We start from the raw sequence: 19,687 nt of genomic DNA on the forward strand, positions 1-19,687 counted from the left end.
CCAAATGTTGCTTCTTAGTGGTTAGACTTCTCTTCCAGGCATTTTGCTTTGGGGGAATTTTATAAATGAATCCATGTTATAATTGTGTCAAGAAAAGTACTATGAGAAGGGTAATCCGTTCTCTTTTTTTTGCCTTCAACATTTAGGATGAATAGGCAGTGTAAACGCAATCATTCACATGTAGCAGAAGGAGAAATTTTTTGCATGGTCCGTTCATGACTCCTTTAGATCTCAAGAGGGCCTCATGCCTCCAAGTTTATTGTTGCATTCTTCTTAATTCTGCTTGAATGCATGTACATTATTTTCTGCAAAGAAATACCACCTACTAGAGAGTGTTTCTTCTCTTCTCAGTGAGGTTTTGGTGTCCCCAGAGCCCCCTTAGTCCTGTTTATTTTGGATATTTCAGGACTTACTGTAGGATTTAACTGTGGTGAGTTTTTAAGCCCTCTTTTTAAATTCATCAACTGCCTCTAATCTTAGAAAAACGTCAGGTTCCACTTTTGAGAGGTTTGGGAACTTGACATTTTGTAGCCCGGTTGGGGTATAGGCTGCTTCCATTCTGAGCACCTTGTTCCAATTTACGTCAGAGGGAATTATGTACAGGTCAGGGCTGAGAGCAGGTTATAATTAATGGGATGGACAAGTGGATTTTTAGTGTTTCATAAAATAAAATGGAAATCACATGTGCTTAGAACAGTTGTGTGTTTTTAAATGTTTACATTTATTCCAGTAAACATTAATTATAACTGATATATTTCTCCTGTGAACTTGCTAACTGGGAGGTCACAGCCATTGTTCACTGCGTAGGAAGGATGGATGACAAGCTGGTTATATATTTAAAAAGAAAGTACTTGGGGAGATACTGGTGTGTGAACTCGTGGAAGTAATTCAGTGTTAGGTTTTTGTCCTAATTTTCTCTCATGTTTAAAGCACCGACTTGCCAATATGATCCAGATGTCAGTCCTTCTAAGGGAGACTGGGGAGTGCTTAGCTTGTGAAATTCCTGACTGGCTCCTGGTGAAGACACACGACCGATGCTTAAGTGTTAGTCGTCTTTTATTAAGGTTCAGAAGTAGTTGAAGCCCTACCCGAATTTACAGCATCCAAATTTTCTTTACATTTGTACATCAGAAACTTCCGAGCCTCAGTTTCACCATCTGCAGAATGGGGGGAAATGATACCGACTATTTAGGGATCGGGTAGGGATTAGAGACAATTTATATAAAGTATTCCACAAATTGCTGGTATTTAAAAAAAAAATGTCGGCAATGGGTATATGAAGGAATGGTTGAAAAGAGGAAACTCAAAGGAAACCTTACGGAAATTGCATTACCAGTCAACCATTTGGGTGTTAGGTATATTAATGCATTCTTTATTATTGTCTGGAAGTGTCCAGCTCCCCCAAATATTATTTCCCTTAAGTTAATTCCTTTTACAGATATTCTTTGTTTTGTGCAGTGAAGAATCAATACAAGGACCCCGTCTATTAGGGTATAATAGTTAACTAAGTAATGCAGCATAAGACCTTTTTGCCCCTTTCTAAGGAAGCCATTTAAGTATTTAATGAAAGAGCAACTTCGCATCGAGTTAGTTGGTAACAGTCTACAGGACTTCCTGACGCTGCTTCTAAAAATGAGCTGGAAGAGTGTTTGGCGGTTCTCAATGCGATGGGGCTACGTGCCCAGACCCTTGGACGTCATATCAACCCAGTCAACCTGGAAATCTCTGTGGTGACAGAAGTTGGAGCCGAATTGCCCTCGGGTCCCTTAACACTGCTTTTGAGTCTCCCAGTTTAGAAAATCTCTGCAGAACTCTCCAAGGTTTTAGGTCTATTGTATCCCTTGAGGGGCCTTTAGGGAAAAAAAAATGCCTATGTTTGGGGCGTTGTTACCCTTCTTCAAGGGAAGACTTTGTGAAAAGATACTGAGAGAAGATGGTATACATACAAGGCAAAATGAGCAAGGAGAAAACTCCATTGATCATGGGCAAGGTCTCCACTGGGTTTTAGATTAAGATCTATTGATAAAATATATGTACTCAATAAACATATCCTCAGCATATACTCAATATATTTGTGCCAAAGAGATATTAGTTGGTAAAATTAATACATAAATGGGTATATTTATGCCTTACAATAAATTTCTATTTTTAGGGTATGATGACTGTACCATTTTCAAAATTCTGCCACTAAATTTTGGCATCATTGTTCCATCAGTAGCTATAAGGAGATGATTTGTAGGTCCAGAAGTGAGATATGGCTGATCCCTTCAGCTTCATTCAGTCCTTTATGGAAATCTTTATAAAAATCCTCTGGGCTTCCCTGGTGGCGCAGTGGTTGAGAGTCCGCCTGCCGATGCAGGGGACCCGGGTTCGTGCCCCGGTCCGGGAAGATCCCACATGCCGCGGAGCGGCTGGGCCCCTGAGCCATGGCCGCTGAGCCTGCGCGTCCGGAGCCTGTGCTCCGCAACGGGAGAGGCCACAACAGTGAGAGGCCCGCGTACCGCAAAAAAAAAAAAAAAAAATCCTTCTGTGTGCCCAGTAGCTAACAGAGTTCCTGACAAATAATAGGATATCAGTATACTTTAGATTTTGCCTAGCGCTGCTTTGAGGATGAGTGCATGGTAACACCCCTCCCTTCCCCCCCAAAAAACGTGGTGTGAGGTGGGCGAGAGACAAGGAGAGGGGAGGGGGAGGGGAGGAACTGGGGAAGGGACAGGAGCCCCAGTCTTATCTTCCCACACACAGTGGAAGGTATTTGCAATTGGAAATGATCTTAGCTGGCATTTTCCAATCTACCCAATGCAGGAATTCCTTCTATGGTAATCTTCACCAAAGGGCAACAAGCCTGATGTGAGAGTAGCGGTCTCTTTCTGTTGGGCAGTGATTTGCTTCAATATGGTGTCATTATTTGTAGCTTGAGGTGGCACGGTGTAAAGTTCTGAGGGAAATTGGGCCGTGGAGCCCACGTGAGGCCTGGACTGGTGGTGACCGCACTGTGGAAGGCCATTTGGGACCAGTTTTGAGCCGCCATTGTGTTCCATTATGAAACCTAAATCCTAGAGCTTTCTCAGTGAGGTTAAATATATACATCAAAGGAATTTACATGGTCTTTAATTTGTGTTAATAAAATTGATTGCAAGTACTATATTAAAATTATTTTTAAAAATATTTATTTATCTCTTTGGCCACCCTGGGTCTTAGTTGCGGCCTGCAGGATCTTTTAGTTGCAGCATGCGGGATCTTTAGTTGTGGCATGTGGGATCTAGTTCCCTGACCAGGGATCAAACCCGGGCCCCCTGCATTGGGAGTGTGGAGTCTTAACCACTGGACCACCAGGGAGGTCCCTAAAATTATTTTTTTAAAGAAGAGTGGATATGTGTATATGTATAACTGATTCACTTTGCTGTACACTTTAACACAACATTGTAAATCAACTATATTCCAATAAGATTTTTTAAAAAATTTAAAAAAATTATTTTTTATACTTATTGGACATCAGGTAGAGAAGGAGTTTTTGTCAGTTTCCTATGTTATACTTTTCCAAGAGATCCAAGGAAAAAAAGGTGATATTTTGGATTAATGTGAAAATCGATTGTCATGGATACAAATATACATTCAACTCGATCTCTTAAATCTTCTCTATTTATGATTAAAGGGAAAAAATGGTCTTTTTATAATGATGATCTCACGGAACAATAAAATTTGGAATTACCTAAGAATCTTTCAGTTAGATCTACTATATGGTTGGAGTTATGCAACTAAAGTGGACTCAAGCATTTTAGGAATGCTTCAACAGGGATTTATTTTAAAATAAGGTTTCTATTTGGAGTTCAGTTAACCAGAAAATTAAATTAACCGGAACTCTTCTATTTCCAGAGAATTTCAATTAATTGAAGTTTGCCTGTACTTTTATTGTAATCTTAGTTCCCACGCAGAAGTGAATTCCATTTTCTTTTTCTTTTAATTTATTTTTTTGAAGTACAGTTGATTTACAGTGTTCTGTTAATTTCTGCTGTACAACAATTGTTATACGTGTATCTATACATTCTTTTTCATATTCTTTTCCACTATGGTTTATCACAGAATACTGAATATAGTTCCCAGTGCTATACAGTAGGACCTTGTTGTTTATCCACTGTATATACAATAGTTTGCATCTTCCACTTTCTGACTTATTTCTTGAAGAGTGCTTAAGGACACTGAACGCCTCAAATAAGCAGGGCAGTGGTGGCTTTTTGGTTTTGGACTTTAAATATTACTATGTATCGATCTACATTGATACATATCTGTACATACATCTATAGAGAAATAGAGCTCCCTGTCAGTGCCATTTATATTTAAAGGAATATGAGTAGACGATGCCTTCACTATGATTTGACTTGCATCTTTCTCTCTCAAGTATACTTTTCCCTGTTCAAACCTGCCATTTAGAACTGAGGAGTGTTTTCCTGGAGATGGAACAATGTTTTCTTCTCTGTTTCTTAAAGTAGTGCACGAAGGAAATGGCCTCGTGGTAAAAAGAATTTATAAGTGAAATTATAATGTTCTGCTAAAGATAGCCAGGAAGTGAAAAGCGAAAACCCTCAAGTAGCAGAGAGGCCAGATGGTCTTTTTTTTTTTTTTTTTAATGCAGTTACTAAGCAGGAAATTCTGCTTGATTAAGAAGACGCTGGTCTTGATTTTCATTCACTTTTGAATGAAAAGTTTTGAGGTCTTTTTTTTTTTAATGGGCATACGTATACACATACAAAACACAGAGTTTTCGTTCAGCCAGTTGATCGTTTGTGCCATTGTCAACAAGATTCTGCTGATGAGAATGCGAAGTCTTAATGATAAAGAAGGGAAGTGGGTTCCCAAGCCTCAGCTCTGAAAGAACTTGGAATCTGCCCACTCCGCCCCAAACGCGCCATCATTACCATCTCCATCAAATTGTTGTAGGGTCTGGTGTTTTGTTTTGTTTTCTTTTACTAACCCAGAATGAGAAAAGCTGTGTAACACAGTGGCTAAGTAGGGTTTTGTGAGATACAGGGTAGACTCGGGGGAGAAAATAGAGGTTTTGGAGTTCAACACTCCAGGGGGCTAATGTGCATAAAGGACCTGAGTTTAATCCTCGGAGCCGCCAGTCAGGATATTGATGAAGAAGCACCCATGCAAAGAATTGCTTCTAGATGCTGATAGGCTGGGGCGGGCACGGCGAGCAGAGCACCCCTCTTTGGACCGTGATGTTTTGGCCGTCGATGGTGGGCGGAGGTTGCCTGGCCGTGGCTCAGACGCAACAAAGCTCCCTTCTGGGAAGTCACACTACCCTTGTCTTACACCTTTTGCCCAGCACCCCAGGAGCGAGCGATTTCCCAATCTGTATTCTAAAGAAGAACATGAATAGAGTTGTGAAACGGAATATTTGCATCCATTTATGAGGGAGAGTCACTTGGAGGAATTTGTAATGGAAAGAACAGATGTAGACAACGGGCAGAATTGTTTGGAGCGAAGCCCTGAATCTAGTGGATGTTGATTTAAATAAGAACAAGCTAAAGAAACTACGTAACAAGGGATAACCCAGCAATCCTTACCGTAAAGCTGATAAATCAGACATTAAAACTTGTTTTTGATTTATTATCAAAATAAATATATTTCCACTTGAAGATAGCTTAGCTACCTGGAAAGGTCACTGTCGTCAAAGCTAGACATTTTTTTCGTAAGTGAATTTTTAAGCCCTAGATTGCATCTCAAGTACTGAGTCCTTTGAATGTCGCCTTTTCTTATATTCAAAAAGCCAGCTTCTTACAGAATTTGATCCAATGAAAGGATGAAATGTACAAGATGAAATGCACACTTACTAGCTTACAATGAACCTTTTTTTCTTTAAGATTCACATAATCCTATACCACAAACAAACAAGACCCTAAGATCATACCACTTGACATTAATTCCAAGGTAATATTGTGATTTCCTGTTTTAAAAATGACATTTATAATTACATTTATACCTCTCAAAAATATAACAAGGAAACATATTTTGATAATGCAAGAAGAATCTCAGAGTTTAGCCTGCCTTGAGAATTTTTTTTAAAGTCATTAGAAGAAGGCTTATAGCATTTATGGGATTTGTTTTCATATGGATCACAAATATGTATATGTTTTACATATTTCTTTTTGCAGAATGATCAAGACTTCAAAGAAAGTTTAAATCTTGGCTTTTAGGCCGGAAAGCCTTTGGCTTGGGGATACGTCACTCTGAGAATTGTTTGCTTCGTAACTCGCCACTCCATCCTCTCCTAAACCTTCTTGTGTGTTTCCGTGTGGAGTGGCTGACAGCCTCCACTCAGACTTCCCCAAACCCTCGCCTTGGCCTCTGCTGTAGCTGCAGTAGCAACTCTTTGCTCTCGCATGACAGTTCCCGCTGTGGTGTCTCTAGCCTTCTAGCCTCTTCTTGAAGAGATGGGATCTAACGATTATGAACTGGCATCTATTCCAGTTCTGTCTAGCCAGTGAATTTCTTTCTGTTGAGATACCTTTTGTTAATGCCGTTATTGTCAGTAAGACCCCAACAGGGCTCTTAGGCATTGGGACCTTCTAGTATTAACTCATCTTTGATCCTCCAGTCATGAAGCCCTGGCTGTTCATTTCCCCTGCACTGTTTCCTCACTTCTTTCCCTTTCCTTTCTGAAATTTCTTCTCCTAGAGAGACAAAAACAGGTAAGTCCAGAGAAAAGCAATGACTCTTGAAGTGCCTCAACTAATTTCCTTGACACCCTTCCCTGTAACCTTAACTGCATGTCCACGGTTCCTTTCAACTTTGGTTTAACTTCCTGCCACCGAACACTCAGGGAATTCTAACTACCATACATAATTCCTATTTTTTTGGGTCCACTGTGTGATTGTGGCTTTTCTCTCTCCAACTGCATTGATCAAGTAAACAGGTCACTGATTTCCAATAATTCATCACTTTGTGTTTTCATGTTAGAAATAGTCAAAGTTGTTTTTTAATGTCCTTGAAAAAGAAATCATTCCTTAAGGAAATCTGAAACTAAATATTTAACAACTTGGGAAATTAAATCACAAGTCTCTGCTCAAATGCCGGAAAGTTTTATCCTGAAATGAAGATGTTCTTTGCTTGTTTATGGGCAGGGGAAAAAGCCAAAGTATCATCAAAGCCTACACGGGTCAGAGTAGAAATATCTTCCTAGCTCAAGCAGACCTGCACTCACCCCTCTGCCTTCTCTCAAGTCATCCTTTTCGTTTCTTTCATTTTATGTATGGTTCTTTGAAATTATCATCTTTTCTCGCCCATTTTCGGGTCCATTTTCTGTTTCTTTCATTAAAATGTAAGCTCTCTCAGGGCAGACCTTTGCTGTCATATTCAGCAGTGCATTCCTGAGGCCTCCATCAGTGCCCGGCACACAGCAGAACCTCAGAAATACCTGTTGAATGAAGAAATAATCAGAGAGGTGACTTTCTCTCTGGTTATACTCCAAAAGCAATTCTAAAAGAATTTTTTAATGCTTAAAAGAAAGCCAAAGTAATGTACGTATAGGATTTCTAATGTCATAAAAGTAACAAAACCGGCTTATTCTTCCAAACTCTTAAAATGAATTTAGGTTAAGAGTAGCGAAGAGTTGAAGTTCCAGACCAGATACAGGCTGATTTGGGACGAATAGGGAAGTTATTAAGGGCTCTGTATTTGGGCAAAACCTCTGGGTGGGGCGTACCTGCTCTCTGCCAGTTTTCCTCGTGCATCGTCAGCTGACCTTAGAGGATCTTAGTTCCCCAGCCAGGGATTGAACCCGGGCCCTCGGCAGTAAGAGCGCCGAGCCCTAACCACTGGACCGCCAGGGAATTCCCTGGAACGCTTTCTTATGAGCCCCTCTTCCCTGTGGTCTGGTGCAGAGGTCATTCATGTCAAGTTAGCTGCCTCTGCCACCAATGCTAGAAAGCCCAGTGGTGATCTGAATTCTAGGGACCAGTATTGGCCAGCTCTCCAGGAGGGGGACGGGAGCTGTGTCTTGGGGAATGATTCTCTATGGACCTCTCACGTTTCCGTACCCCTGGTCAGCTGAGCTACTGACTGCCTTTGTTCCAGATTATCTTTTCAAGGATGTTTGTACAGCGAACAGCCTTGGAAGACAGAGACAGAGCATCTCCCTCCAGGGTAGAAAGCAGGTTCGTTGTCCATTATAATAAAGATCATGACTCTCTCCAGGGCAGATGTTGGGCTTGTTTGCTTGCGGTCCATCATCAAAGATTCAGGCTTCCTAAGGCTGGGGTTGCTCAGCTGTGATGCAAACCCCTGTGTGTGCGGCATGCACCCGGGACATTTGCTCCGTGGGACCTGGGGACAAGGGGAACCGACGTGAACAGGAAACACACGCTGTTTGCTGTGCCCTGACTCAAAACGTTCTTTGTCTCTGATGCAGCAGTCTCGTGTCTCCTGCCAGCACCCCTGAAACCAGGAGGCTAACTGATTAATCAGTTTGCAAGTAGAAGTCTGAAACCCTTCACTGTTCTTGATGGTCTCACATGCCCCACCCCGTGCCAGAGTCCCTCAATTCCTGCAAAATCAAAAATTCTAGCAAAGGATGCATATGGGAAAGGGAGACCTTCACTGGGGAGCAGAGAACTGAAACCTCAAGATCATGATAGGCGATCCAGTGGTAATGAAAAGAGGTATATCCAAGTCTAGGAAATCGATGAGGTTGCCTTTGTGAAGACCATTATTAAAGAGTAATTAACATTAATTAGGAATAATAGGAATTATAATAATAGGAATTAGTACAATAGGAATTATATTAATTACTATAGGAATTATAGTATTATAATTATAGTGTTAATTACTATAGGAATTATAGTATTATAATTATAGTATTAATTAATTACTATAGGAATTATAAAGGAATTATAATAGGAATTATTACTATAGGAATTAGTAATAATAGGAATTATTACTTATACTGTTCCTTCACATAAGACACTCAATGAACGTTATTGAATGAATAAATGGATTTGTAGCCTTCCTGCTTCCGAACGTGGTTTGAAGAGATTTCCAATTTAAAAAATTACAGATAATGAATTTATTGAAAGAAGAGTGGGAAGAGGTGATTCAGGACAAGAGGGGAAGAAGGATGTGAGAGCTACAGTTTTGCAAGGAAATTTTAAGACTTTGCTTCACAACTTAATCCTCAAAGGACCCTTCAAGATGGCTCTCATTGTCACAGTTTACAGATAAGGAAGCTGCAGAAAATAGGAAGCGGATCTGGGAGTGTAGGATACGTTGCATAGCTGGCCCCTGCCCGCCTTTGCTAGGAAGTGGCAGAGCCAGGGTTTGAACTCGGGCTTATCTGGTTTTGAGGTACACGTTTCTTTGCACGACACCGTACCGATGGCCTCACCCCAAAACTAGACCGAGGGCAGGTGGGGCCAGCTGAGCTCAGGGCTTAACCCTGAGTTTTCTGACAACACGTCAAAGAGAAAGGCGGATGAAATGCGTGATCTGAAAGACGAAAGCCTCTCGGTTCATCTCTCATCTCACAATAGAAGGAAAGGATGGGGAAAGGAAAAGAGAATAGTAGAACTTAGAGAAGAGGGGAGAAGCTTGCAATTTTAGGTGCAGTGCAAGATAGGGTATATCGTTTACTGTTCTAAACGCCTTTAGCTTAGAGACTGCAAATAATAATTCTTATTGTGTGAAAAGTCCAATAAACTAGATAAACTCCGATGATCTTCTTAAGTCCATCGTCCTACTAGCAGCTTCAGCAGAACTTGCATCAGAAGAGAAGTATGAGATGATAAAAGCATGACTTGACAAAACCTGGCTGTTAGGTTAATGTTAGCAAGTCGGTGGCAGCGATTGTTTCTCAAAGTAGAGCCCATTCCTTAGCTTCTCTGGGAGTTCTGGAAAGCTCTACTTAAAGGTCATGTTTAAAATGTAAGTTAGAGTATGCGAATCAAAAACTTTGATTTCCTTAGGAATACATGCTAAGTTAGCTCAGTTACCGAACAAAAAAGAGTATTTGATTTTAGATGGGGCGAAACATAGATCTAGAATTTTCAAGAAGTGGATCACAAGTTGAAAAGTGGGTGATTTGAAAGCAGTTTTAATTTTATGATACTTTGTGTGTGTGTGTGTTAATGATAAACTAATTTTACTGCCCCAGAAAGATCTCTTGCTGCCAGGAAAACGAGTTCATCCATTAGCATTGAAATCAGTTCAAGGTATTTTTGGTCAAATTTCTCCCAAGAAGCCTCCTGCCTTTGTTCTGTCGGGACACCCAGTTCCGACACTGTTCTTAATATCCTGTTTTCGTTTGTCAGCACTCTTGTCCTTCTCATTGCCCTGTTCCCATGTTCCCCATCCCTCGTGTGGTGCTTTACAATAACAACTCAGAACAAAAGAGTCCCTCCTCTTTCTGTTGCCTTAAAAAAAAAAAAAAAAAAAGACTGCATCCCCTGACTGTAGGGCTTGAGTGATCACGGGAAATGTTTAAAACGTGTTCTTCGTAAAAGTTAACCAGGAGTAGTGAAGCAGGGTTACTTTATTTTTTAAGATGGCAAAGTAGCTTCAGGGTCTTGTGAGCACTAGGGTTTTGTGTGTGGCTAGCTTTAAAAACGGAGAGGAAAAGCGATTTCCTTTGACAAAAGGAGCTATTATCATATTTGAGAGAATTTCCCAATCTTGCAGTTCTTCCCAAGAAGAACTACTTCTTCTTACAATAAGTAGTAGTTCCTGTGTAACACTGTCATTACCTGAGTGCATGGTTGTGTATGTCGCGTCATTGAACTTAAGAGAAAAATTGTGCAGTGCCACATTGGCCGTCATCAGCAGCTATTTACTGATACGTTTTCCTCCTGGTGATGAGAAGTGGGAAGGGGAGAACGTGCATTTTCTCTGCCTTCCAGAGGAGTGTTGGAGGAATGAAGTAAGAAAGCATTTCCCCAAGAGGCAAGCAGTCTTCCAGGTGGGATTTTCTTGCTGTCAAAATCCAGCTCCACTGGTCTTGTCCTCCAGAGACTAGACCTCTTGTGTGGTTTTGCTGGTTTCCAGGTCACCCTTTTCAAATATGAGTGGCAGATTCTTTCTGGTCATTTGTTTGTTTGGTTTGGTTTTTCATATATAAATTATTTACAGGTTTCTGTTTTTGCACAGAGGAAGGAAAGTTTTTCTCATGCAGGAGGGATGCTATCACCCAGAGGTTTGTGAAGAGGGAATACTAGCAAGTTCCAAGGAATTTTGCAAAGGTGCTTTTGTACACGTGTGTGTGGGTGTGTACAGATGTATCCACATGCATGTTTATATGAGGCTCCAAGAACTAATAACCCTGTAGACATACATAGGATTTTATATAGACATAGAAATAGTTCTGTTAATGTATGTGGAAGCGCCTACTGAACTATGAATACACACTTGGAAAAGCATTCAGGGAAGGCAGTGTTGGAGCACTTTTCCCCTGTGGTTGGTTTCATAGGACTCAGTGGCCTCCATTTCTGCCACCACCATGCTGTTGGGCCTGCTCTTCCAGAAGGTTCGATTTAGATTTTTGTCAGGAGACTAGATGTGACACATTCCCACTCCCTGCTCTTTCAAGTCTGCTCTCACGGCCTTCAGAACCAGATTCTTGCCTGACACCCGTACCGCGTAGACCTGGGAAACATCCGTCATTTTCAATTTAGTGTAAAATAGGTTCCATTTGTCTTTAAAACCGGCTGCTTTCTTTCTTAACATAAACTCTAAAAGCTACGAAATGTCGGAGACCCCCTGACAGTGGGAAATTTCCTGTTGAGGTGGTCAGAGATTATGCTCTCTAGAAGATGATAGAGTTTGTTGTTGTTTATCACTTTCTTTGGTTTTTGAGGGGCAGAGTAAATGTTTCCTGATGTTTCAGGCTAACTTTTCCACAACAACGCCAAAATGTCTTGGAGAAATCTTGACAATTTTAATGTTGTTTTAACAAAAGCGGTGCTTTCAAATCTCTTGATGATGAAGGTCTCTTGTTCTGTTGGATGATGTACGTGTGTCCCTCCCATGGAGGGTGAAGACTTCTTAGGGCAGTCATCTGTAGGTGAAATTGAGTAACCCCTTTTCCTATTGTTAAAAGACAAATGCAATCATGATTAGTAGAGACACAAGTCAACAAAATGTATGTTTGCATTTTTATGTCCAAACATGAGAGACGTGCTTTGGTTTACCATGAGGGGTTGCAGTGGCATGAAAGTAGCTGTCACAACGTGCGAACCAGGTGACACGGGGAATCTGTTCTTGCCTCCTGCTGGCCCTGTATCAAGAATGTTCTTTAAAGTTAAAAAAAAATGTTCTTTAAACACTTTTGGTGGAGTCCAAATGTCTGGCTTACAAATCGAATTGTGCAGGTTCGCAAGCAGTGTGGGTTTTTAAATGGTTTTGGTTTTTTGGTTTTTTTACACTTTTCTGATGATTTACTTTAGTTGCAATTTTTTGCCCTGTGCAGTGTGATAAGCAGGGCAGGTTTTTTTTGTTTTCTTTGTTTTTTTTGCTTTGAGGAAGACTACTTCCCTTTCTTCCTTCAGACAATCGGTTTTTAAAAGATTACTTTCCGTTCTCGATTCACTCTTTCTTTGCCATTCTGGAGACTGAAATTTGGGACACCCATCACAGATTTGCTTTGTGTGTTTGTTTATGCTTGTATTATATGTACATATATACATATATGTCTATATATGTGTATGTAATACCTACATATATGTAGTATATATATGTAAAGCTCGCTTGTGGGTGTATAGACATACATGTATATTTCATATGTATATTTTCAGTTGTTTCTTGGGATGATAGATTGCGATTTAGATCTCTCTTTCTCAAAGAAACAATGACTGCTTTATTGTGTCTCTGCAAGAGATCACGCGTCCTGACATAGCGTTAAAAAACTTCTCCTAGATGGTATATTTTAATTCGGAAGATAGATGCAAAATAAGAAGTATATTATTTTAAAAAAAAAAAACAAAGCAGCGTCCAGAGCATAATGTGATCGTGTGCTCAGGAAGAGGCCGAAAGGATCAAAATGCGAGGGAAGCCAGTGCCCGTTGGTGACCCCGGGAGCTGGCGTGGGACGGCTCCCGTTGGCAGTGTGGAAAGCTGGCATCCGGCACTTAGCTGTAGGACACTGACCCACTGCTGGTCCCTGTGAGCAGTGAGGGTACAGGTCCTGGTGCCAAGTCATGATTTCGGGGAGGGGGAGACGAGGCAGTGGGTGTTGACCTGACCCGAGCTGCCTTTTCATTTGGTTCAGATGAGCACTGAGTGGGCCAGGGCCCAGGGAAGCCACGGCAGGGTCCGAGGAAAAGGCAGTTAGAAAGCAAGAGGGAGTTTTGATTCTTCAACTCAGCAGCCCTGGCGGGCTGGATGACGCGGAGCTGGCCTTCCTGGAATTGTCGCGTCGACTTTCCTGTTGTGTTTCACCGTTGACGCTTGCACAGACACACAGGACCGCTCCAGCACTGCCTGCCACCCACCACCTGGTCTCGGTGGCCTGTCTGTCATTTCGTGGGTCTCCATCCTCTGCCTACGGCGATGTTTCTTCAAAAAGAACTAGGGTGCAGTCCATTGGTGGGTATTCAAGGCAATCTTTTTGTAAGAATCTGGAGAGATGCTAAAAGAACTCTTAAGGACGAATGTTCTATTTCCTGTTTTTAACCTGTTGATCCGTCTTTCAGTAGAACAAATTGCGTTTCTGAGACTGTTGAAGGGGTTTCTTCACTGTTAAGACAGGGCAGAATCGGGCAGTCGTTCCTCCAGAAATCAGGATTGCTTTTTTCCGTCGCCATTTGTGTCTTTTTGCTTGTCTGCATAATGAACTCCAGAAGGTGTATTTAAGCATTCTGTTAAGTAAATTTGGAAGACTGGGTTTCAATTAAAATAACCAGACAGTGTGACCTAGGTCCCATTTCTCCTTAATTTTTATCATTAAAGGCTTCATATCCCTAAAGACATCTGCCAGGCTTCCAAGTGATTCTTTTCAGGAATGTTCATTCATTATTAATCAGGTTGCATGGGCAAGAGAGTATGTGATTATTTTAAAGAATGTCCTAGAGATCCAATTATTAAAAGAATGAGCATGTTCTAGACAGACGTGGAAGGACAGAAAGGGTTTGTGAACAGTTTAATTCAATTTGCATGAATTCCACCAGGTGGGTGTTGGGTGAAATTAAAAGCCTTTCCTGGTTCTCAGTTCAGGTATCAGGTAAAACATTTGAACTTCAGCACTCCCTAGAATACAGATGAAATGACAAGCGATTAAAAATATCTCTTGTACTCAGTAGTTAGTTTAAAACTTGAGGCTAGTGCCTCTGTGCTTATTTTCTCTTCCCTTTTTTTCCCCATCAGTCCCTCTGGTCTCCTACAACTTGGTTGGCAGAAATTTTTTACTAGTATCTCATAATGAAGTGAATGAATTTGAACGTGCTGACGGTCGGAGGTCAACAACAGTGATATTTCAGAGGCATTACCTATAGAATGCTACGGGATCACTTCTTTCTTCACCTGTTCCTATTCCATGTATTATTTCTACTGTTGCTTTAAGAGTCCTTTTGCATTTTGACTGTTCTCTGCCGTAATTTGGGGTGGGATATAGCCTATGTGGTGGTTTCAATTTCTAGTCTTTCAGAATGCCATTAAATTCAGTTGAATCTCCCTTGCCCCTCTTTCCATCAGCCCATGGCTCTGTTTTACTGTGCATTTACTGACCCACCTGCTTCTCAAATCAGCCAGGATACTAATCACTAAAGTAGCATTCTCGTAGTATTATTATTATTTTTTTTTTTTGCGGTACGCCGGCCTCTCCCACTGCGGAGCGCAGGCGCCGGACGCGCAGGCTCAGCGGCCATGGCTCACGGGCCCAGGCGCTCCGCGGCATGTGGGATCTTGCCGGACCGGGGCACGAACCCGTGTCCCCTGCATCGGCAGGCGGACTCCCCGCCACTGTGCCACCAGGGAAGCCCTCTGGTAGTATTTTTATTGTGTGGGTTGTATAACTCAAAGTTAAATACTAAACCAGGATTGAATGTGCAGACATTGAGTGCTTGTATTATGTTGTTTTTTAAAAAATACATTTATTTATTTATTTGTTTTTGGTTTTGGCTGTGTTGGGTCTTCGTTGCTGCACACGGGCTTTCTATAGTTGCGGCGAGCGGGAACTATTCGTTGCGGTGTGCGGACTTCTCATTGTCGTGGCTTCTCTTGTTGTGGAGCACGGGCTCCAGGTGCGCAGGCTTCAGTAGTTGTGGCACGTGGGCTCAGTAGTTGTGGCTCGCGGGCTCTAGAGCGCAGGCTCAGTATTGTGGCACACGGGCTTAGTTGCTCCGCGGCATGTGGGATCTTCCCTGGCCAGGGCTCGAACCCATGTCCCCTGTACTGGCAGGCGGATTCTTAGCCACTGTGCCACCAGGGAAGCCCTATTCTGTTTTTTAAAATACTCGATTTCTGGTGAATTCATCTGGGGTGTAGCACCCAGTTTTTACAGAGTTTCTGTTAGGTCATGTTTGGGGTTTGGAGATTATATTTATCTGAGATGAGACCACGTCCTTTCTGAGTTGAGTCTCTGTTGCAAACCCTGCCTCACCAACTGAGGTTCAATTCCAATGTTTCCCAATTCCCAAGTATTTAGTCCTCTGACAGTCTGTATTTCTGCTGATCCAAGATAAAAACATTGTTCCACAGTCCTTAAAAAAAAATACTCCACCTGTGGCTCTGTAATAGAGATAATCTCATAGCAAAAATCCAGACGGCAGTAAGTCACCTCAACCTTAATTACTCATGTGAGGCGAGAGGATAGGAAATTGACTTGATGCTGTTTCTGCAATTTAAAAGAATTCTTTTAATTCTTAAAGAATTAAATTTATGCATAGCATTTCTGGCGCTGTCTCGTTTTCACAACACTTTTAGGAATGAATCTCTTTTACCAAACCGTTTTTATGTGGCTTGGCGTAACGTGCCGTTTTGACGGTGTTTGCAGTCTCTGTTATGTTTTGGTAAAACATATGTTTTGTTAACATCAAGCTTAGTTTCCATACTCCAGAGGATATCTGGGGGGAGAAAAACGGACGAAGTCCTTGGGAATCACCCAGGCAGTGGCTGAGAGCCACCTGCTATCAACAGTTGACCACAGGCCACCCAGTGTTGGTATCCAAGTTTATTCTTTGGTCCAGTGACACATTGATTTCCCTCGTAGAGATGGTTTTCGGAGCTTACAAAGGGAGGGACTGAAAGTAAAATTATACGTGGCTAGAATGCATGTTCTTTTTCATATACTCCAAATTAGAAAAATTATTATCGTTGATGGAGTATGCAGACATGACATAGAATACATTGTGGGGAAGCATTGAGACATGGATTTGCCTTATGATTAAAACGTCAACGTCTCCATTAAGAGACATTTGGAATAAAAAACTCAGGGATGACTTGCTGACAATTGAATATCTCCTTATTCTAGCGGGTGATTGAATTCATAGAAGGCACTTGGTCTGGAGATTCGTAATCCCTGGTCACTTCTTGATTATATGGGTAAAATTTCCATACTACTGGGGTTTTGAACTGGAAAGTCTGCTCATTGACTTTGACCGTGGATTAAACCTGGCAATGCATGCCGTCCTCACAGGGGTCCTAGATGTTTCTTCAAGGTGCAGGTCATAGCGGAAGTCAGGAGAGACTCCAGGCAATAAAGTTGTGCAATTGTAAAATGAGCTACCCAGCAGGATGGTGGCAAGCGTTGTGACAACCTAGGCAGGGGGTTAAATGTTTTCTCTGTATTGACTTGTCAGGTGAATAGTTTTGCCCTTTACTTCAAAGGAGGGGGCAAAAAAGATGAATCCAAGAGATATGAACACAGATATGAACCCTCTTAACTTCCATCTCCCTGGCCTATCACAGCGATGCATAAGGCACCCATCCTGAGTTCAGCCATCTCCCTTCTCTAGCCTGAACCCTACACCTGGACTCTTTAAGTCCCAACGTCTTTCCTTTTCCACTGGGAACTTTCTCCTCCAATTTGTTTCCTTCCGTATCCTGTACCTTGGACAGAAGAAAGCCCTGCTCCCTCCGGGAAAGTCCTCATCCTGGAATGAGTGCTAGCTCAGGATGATGATACCTAGAGCCCAGAGGGAGCAAGGGGACACCTGCCCAGGCAGCTGGATCAGCCATCCCCATCCACCATCACCAGCCTTCACCATCACCTGGGTGCCAAGGTGCTGTCACCCCTACAGCCCTCGCCGCTAGCTCTCCCGCAGTCTTTCTGTTGGTCTCAAGTTTTGACTATGAATGTTACCTCCATATGAGATCGGAGTTTGTGCTCACTCATGCCTGCCTGTATCGGTCCCAGAGCTAATCTGAATCTTTGAATGAATGATGAAAGAAGATAACTCATATAGCTTTAAACCTGAATCTCATTACTGATCACTCTGTTGTGTACTAGGAAATACTATTTGCAAATCAATATTTTAGTTATTTTGTGAATAGGGTAGTTACTTTGTTTTGTGTTTTTCAGCTAAAAGCTTTACCTGGCTAATTGTAAACATGTCGGACATGTCACAGTCTTTAGAGCCATCTTTTAAAACATTTCTTCTTTGTTTAGTATGAAATCCCCAAATACAATAGTGGCCAGGGCTCTTTGGGCTTCTAGGAGGTTCGGCTGTCATTTTAAAAAAACCAGAAAACAAAAACAAGAAAATGAACATGAAACCAAAAAAAAAAAAAAAAAAAAAAAAAACTCACAAGGGTGAAAATGATTTGTGCTAGGAAGAAAAGCAAGGGCAGTTGCTAAGAGCAGAAAATGGTCCCATTTACTGGGTCTCTGGTACAGGAGGTGAGTGATAGGGAGTAAGGTTAAAGAAGCAGTTTGGGAGAAAGTTGGGCAAGGCTTTGAAAAAGGAGATCAGATGTCAGGACTCATACTTTGGGCAGCAGGGAGCTGCTCAGTGTTTTGAGCCTTTAAGAGAAGTGACCAGAAAAAGTTATGATGCCTGAAGCACGTTGCAAAGATGAAACTGAAAGACGAAAGGTTGGAGGTAATAAATCAAATTAGGAGATATTTTTGTGTGGGTTTTTTTTTGGTGTTTGTTTGTTCGTTTGTTTTTGGCAATAGTCTTGGAAGGCAGTAGAGATCTAGATCAACACGGAGGCGGTGAGAACAGAGAAACCAGTCAAAGAACTACTAAGGTTTGACATTTACGTGTCTTGCCTAATGGTTTGGATTTGGGGGACGGAGAGTGTACAGTTTCCTATTGATTCTGTAACAAATTACCACAAACCTGATGGCTGGAAACAACACTGGCGGTCATCAGTCTGACACTGGTCTCCCTGGGCTGTCATCAAGGTATCTGCAGGGCTGTATTCCTTTTGGAGGCTCTAGAGGATAATCTGTTTGTCGACCTTCTCTAGCTTCTGGAGGCTTCTCACATCCCTTGGCTTGTGGCCTCCTATATTCAAAGCCAGCAATAGCTTGTCAAGTCTCTTTCACGTGGCATCATCTGACTCTACTCTTTTGCCTCCCATTTCCACATTTAAAGACCTTCGTGATTACATTGAGTCCACCTGGACGGTCCAGGCTAATCCCCTTGTCTCAAGGTCAGCTGCTTGACAACTTTAAATCCATCTGCAACCTGAACTCCCCTTTGCCTTGTAACCTAAAACATCCACAGGTGTCAGGTGTGAGGATGTGGCCAGCCTTCAGGGGGCCGTTATTCTGCCTGCCTCAGAAAGGGAGGAGTAGAAAATGAGGCGGGTCTCTGACTTGTGCTGATCAGGAGAATGGGAGTGCCATGAGGAGACAGCAGGAGGCCTGGGAGGCACAGGGGTTTGGGAGGGAAGCTGAGGAGTCCCATGAGATGCACGCTCTGAGTTGAAGCGCATACAGTAAATGAAGCAAGGTACTGTCAGTGCTGAACTGAGATTCTGAAAAGAGACGGCGCTGCAAGACATGAGCCTAGGTGTCAGACAAAGCAGTACGTGGATCAAGCTGGATGGCTATTGGATGGAAGGCTGGCTGGCCCTTTTGAAAACACCTAGGCTTTGCTTAGCTGGAGGGGAGAGAGGAAAGTCAGAAAAGCCCCATCTCAGTGCTACACAGAATGAGGGGTGGGAGTGGAGGTAAAGGAGCAAGGGGGGACGTGTGGAAAATAAATATCCATTTACTCGGTTTCCATTTTTTTTCGCTTGTCTGTAAAGCTTTTGATTTCTCCATCAATATATTTTTAATTTTAATATATTTTATATTATATTATATATATATATATATATTTTTTTTTCGGCATGTGGGCCTCTCACTGCTATGGCCTCTCCCGTTGCGGAGCACAGGCTCCGGACGCGCAGGTCCAGTGGCCATGGCTCACGGGCCCAGCCACTCTGCAGCATGTGGGATCTTCCCGGACCGGGGGCACGAACCCGTGTCCCCTGCATCGGCAGGCGGACTCCCAGCCACTGCGCCACCAGGGAAGCCCTCAGTTTCCATTTTAAAGAAGTGCTTTCCTTCGACGTCTTGAATCTATAAGAAAGTTTCTTGAAAAGATGTCTGGTGCCCAGTGCTTCCGAGTGTCCAGAGCTTAACTGCATCCTGTGACCAAAGACTTGGCTGCTGAGGGATGTGATTGGAGTGAATTGGAGGGAACATCTGTGGACACTCACCCAGGGACGCACAGCTATAGCAGAGCTGCAGATCATCCCGCATCATCTG

At 42.3% G+C, this 19,687-nt stretch overlaps 1 protein-coding gene and 1 non-coding gene across 7 annotated transcripts in view; one reads left to right on the plus strand and one right to left on the minus strand.

Moving 5' to 3' along the window:
• MID1 (midline 1) overlaps positions 1-19,687 on the plus strand; it is a 636,259-nt gene that overhangs the window by 481,765 nt on the left and 134,807 nt on the right. The gene's annotated exons all lie outside the window — the stretch shown is intronic.
• On the minus strand, positions 7,763-7,835 carry TRNAK-CUU (transfer RNA lysine (anticodon CUU)). Its single transcript has one exon. It is a non-coding gene; the product is annotated as a tRNA-Lys (tRNA).

Source organism: Pseudorca crassidens, chromosome X (assembly GCF_039906515.1).
Source record: "Pseudorca crassidens isolate mPseCra1 chromosome X, mPseCra1.hap1, whole genome shotgun sequence".
NCBI lineage: Eukaryota > Metazoa > Chordata > Mammalia > Artiodactyla > Delphinidae > Pseudorca > Pseudorca crassidens.